Source organism: Triticum dicoccoides, chromosome 4A (genome assembly GCF_002162155.2).
Source record: "Triticum dicoccoides isolate Atlit2015 ecotype Zavitan chromosome 4A, WEW_v2.0, whole genome shotgun sequence".
Lineage (NCBI taxonomy): Eukaryota > Viridiplantae > Streptophyta > Magnoliopsida > Poales > Poaceae > Triticum > Triticum dicoccoides.
In genome coordinates this window covers 131768713-131772947 of record NC_041386.1, presented here as the reverse complement: position 1 = coordinate 131772947, position 4235 = coordinate 131768713, and positions in this window count along the sequence as shown.

Sequence of the window (4235 nt, the reverse complement as noted above, 5' to 3'; positions counted from 1 at the left end):
GGACACGGTTAGACGAGTCCGGCGCATCACTACATATACATGAGATTTGATTGATGGTTAAACCCTCATAGACGGTACCAGGGGCTTCCCGCATGTAATCAGTGCTAGTTCGGCTCAACTTGACTTATCTTGAATTTTAATGGTTTATTGATAATAACCAATTTTCTGGCACGACAACTTTCACCTAAGTTCTTCTCTTTTACAGATGACAATCGTGCTACACCCGTCCAGGACACGGCACAACGGAGACACAGGCATAGACGTGCAACAGGGACCCACTCCAAGGTTTCTTTTTAGATTAAGACCCTGCATAAACCTTTTTAACTGTCTCTTGTTGTTCACATCCTCCGGATACTCAATACAACCGAGAAGGATGCTAACGTTATTGGCATGTGGCCACGTCAGGATATTGCACGTACATGGACACTCGGGGTTTATTATTAAGGGCATTGTTCAGCCCGACATATGTTATAAAGACCGAATACCTTAGGGAGTGTTCGGCATCGCAAGTTTGGCCTTATATGCATCAGCTCCGAATCATGTCTTTGGTCAAATGTTGGGTTTGCCCGGCTCCCATGTTTTCGTACCTTACGTTCCGCTATATCGGCTAAGGTAGCACTGGGAGAACTACTACGATTGTGCCCTGGTTCATCCGGATGAGCACCTCAGTAGAGAAAGCCGACAACTGACTGTCATGATAAAGCGCGATACTGGTCAACCACTCGATGACTTAGCGGAATCTTCGGGATTCCTCCGCATTAATGAAGGACCGTTCCCCGGTCATGTATGTATGCGCCCCATATTCGGACGACCGTGGAGGTACCAGGGGCTATCTAGTAGTCCCGCCATCAAACTCCTATGGCTAAGTGAAAGTGTTAAAGCAATATAGTCCGATTGCGTCGTTCGCTGCGCTACCACCTCATTTATGGACCAAGACGTTGGATCAAGTGTGAATACGCGTTTTTTGCGAATACCCCCGCATTCTATGCGTGGGGGCTGAAGTCGATGACTGCAAACTTTCAGGTTATATTCATATATACATAAACTGCTGCACAGGAGGCATCATAATACTTTCAGGCAAAAGTATAAACACAACCTTTATAATTCAATAAAACATTGTTTTTACAATGGGAATATATGTCACTAGAACATAATATTGTTCGAGCACTGTGCCTCTATCGAACAAGCGCCTTCAAGGACTTCTTCAAAGTAGTGCTCAGCAGCTACTCGGCCCACGGTCGAACCCTGTGTTGCAATAGTGGTGGCCTCCATCTCTGCCCAGTATGTCTTGACACGGGCAAGGCCCATCCGCGCACCCTCAATGCAAGCCGACCTCTTCATAGCGTCGATATGCGGCACAACACCAAGGAACTTTTGCACTAGACGAAAATAACTATTCGGCCTTGGCCCTTCCGGCCACACATGATCCACGACAGACCTCATGGCAAGTCCAGACAACCTATGGAGCTCGGCCTACTCGGCCATTCGCTCATTCAACAGCAGCGGACGCGCTGGAGCATGGAACTGTTACTAGAACAGCTTTTCCACTTCACGATCTTTTTGATCCTTGAAGTACTCAGCCGCATCAGCAGCACTTCCTGCCAAATCCACGTATGCGTTTGCAGAACTCCATAGTTGATCAAGAGGGGCATACTTCGGATCTCCGAACTTAGTCCGCAACAAAAAGGGCTTCCCAGCCGCGATATCTCCAGCTTGACGCTGCTCCTCCTTCGTCGCTCTGATTTTGGAGCGGGCTTCCTTGGCTGCTACCATGGCTTTCTCCAGGTCCGTCGCCTTCGCTCGGCTTTCTTTTTCAAGAAGCTCGTAACGGCCAGCGACATCTTTCAACTCAGCGGCCGTCTTGGCTATTCTTTCCTTGCTTTGGCAATGCGCGGCCTGTTCAGCCCTCAGCTCTTCGACCGCCTTTAGAGCGGCCGTATCGCTATTCCTCGCTTGTTCCTTGGCTCAGGCAAGTTCTGCCTGAAGGGTCTCCATGGTGGCAGCTCCATCTACAGTCACAACATATTAAAGATACTGGCATCATGCTCCTCTTACTATGTGTTGATCACCGGAGAAATCACATACCCTGTGCCTCATCAAGCCGCTTGTTAACAAGCACGATGTCGGCATCTGCCGCATCAAGTTGCCGCTTTAGCCGGCAAACTCATCAGTCCGGCTGGCCACCGGACCTTCAACCACCTGCAGATAAAGGCGGCCTGATTATTACCTAGGAGTATGATCCTCTGTTTGCCGCCGTTCTTGACGGCAACCAGAGTCTCAGGGGCTACTATCTGCACAAGGCACACCTAACGTGTGTTGTACTGTCAAAAACATACACTATTTCACGTACCTCAAAGCCTTTCAGCAGACTCATAAAAGCTTCATGCAACCCGCTTTTAGCGGATGAAATCCTTTCAATCACCGTACCCATTAGCGTACGATGCGCTTCTGAGATGGCCGCTTGCTCCAGAAGATCCTTCAGTACGTCCGACCGCACACTGTACGGTTCCGGACTCTTTCTGTTGCTCTCTTTAGGAGTTGAATACTGAGGACTTTGGGTGGCCAAAGGATTACCCTCTGGCCTTGGCGGATCAGGAGAAACCCTCCGCGACAACACTTCAGGGTCGCCCGCCTCATGAGGCGGGGTGGTAGGGGGAGGTGTTTCGCTCTCCATCATCTTCGGAAGAAGATCCCCCGAGGACGAATTCTGTCGAGAAGGGCTACGATCCGAACTACAAGATATAAGCTTCGGTTATTGTCTTCAGAAATAAGGTAGGATATTTTCACTATTAAGTACTTTTTGTTTACTTACAGCTCGCTCGAGGGCTGATCCCCTTGCGGGCACTGTGCTTCAAGAGTACCCTCTGAGGCAGGACCCTCTGGCGAAGATTTCTTCCCCCATTTGGAAACCTTTGTTTTCGGGTCTTCAAAGGTGGTCCTCTTCCTTCCTTGGGGAGAGGAAATGTCAGATTCTTCTCCCTGGTTATCCTCCTTCGCGGAGGCGCTAATTCGCCCGGTTTGGACGAATAGTGAGTGAGGCCCGCTTTCAGCCTCTGGATTCCCCCCTTTATCTTCCCCCGAGGGCGCCTGATAAGGCGCCAGCTCGAGCATTCTGGCTAGTACTGGATTTGTTGAACCTTCGGGAAGGGGGGCCGAACACCTGATCATCTTTGCCTTTGTTACCCAGTCCTGGTCAAAGAGTGACTTTTCAGAATGATGTTATGATAAAGAAAAAGACAGCGTGTTCGGCCATGGGATTACTTACTTGGGTATTGGGGCGATTACTGCTGAGACCCGCATCCTCAGTGGTGTCCGGACACTCTATTTGGGGTCCGAAGAACAATTTGTACATCTCTTCGAGCGTCCTGCCAAGGAAGTGCTGAATAGTTCGCGGTCCTTCCGGGTTGAATTCCCACATATGGAGGGGTCGACGTTTGCAAGGCTGGACTCGAAGAACTAGCATGACTTGCATTACCATGACCATGCTGACATCTCTCTCAAGGAGATCTCGGATGTGACTCTGCAATATCGGCACATCATTTACTGGCCCCCAGTTCAGCCCCTTATTGATCCATGACGCTAGTTGTGGTGGAGGGCCCGAGCAAAAGGCTGGGGCGGCTACCCACTTGGGACTCCAGGGAGCTGTGATGTAAAACCACTCCCGTTGCCATAAACTGGACACCTCTGGGAAGGAACCCTCTGGCCATGGAGCATCAGCACTTTTGCTTATTACGGCACCTCTGCACTCTGTGTGTCGCCCCTCGATCATCTTCGGCTTCACATTGAAAGTCTTGAGCCACAGGCCAAAGTGTGGGGTAATGCGGAGGAAGGCCTCACACACGACGATGAACGACGAGATGTGAAGGAGGGAATCCGGGGCCAGATCATGGAAATCCAGCCCATAATAGAACATGAGCCCCCTAACAAAGGGATCCAGAGCAAGGCCTAGCCCTCGGAGGAAGTGAGAGATGAACACAACACTCTCGTTGGGTTCGGTAGTGGGATGACCTGCCCTCGGGCAGGCAGCCTGTGCGAGATTTCGGCTGTTAGATACCTAGCCTCTCTCAGCTTCTTGATGTCCTCCTCTGTGACAGAGGAAGGCATCCACCAACCTTGGAAGTTGGATCCAGACATGGTTGAAGGTGTGAAGCGCTTGACCTGAGCCTTGGGTGTTGGAACTCGAGGCGAGGGAAGGATTTGATTGAGCACGAGAGGGAAAAAAGGATAGGCCTTGG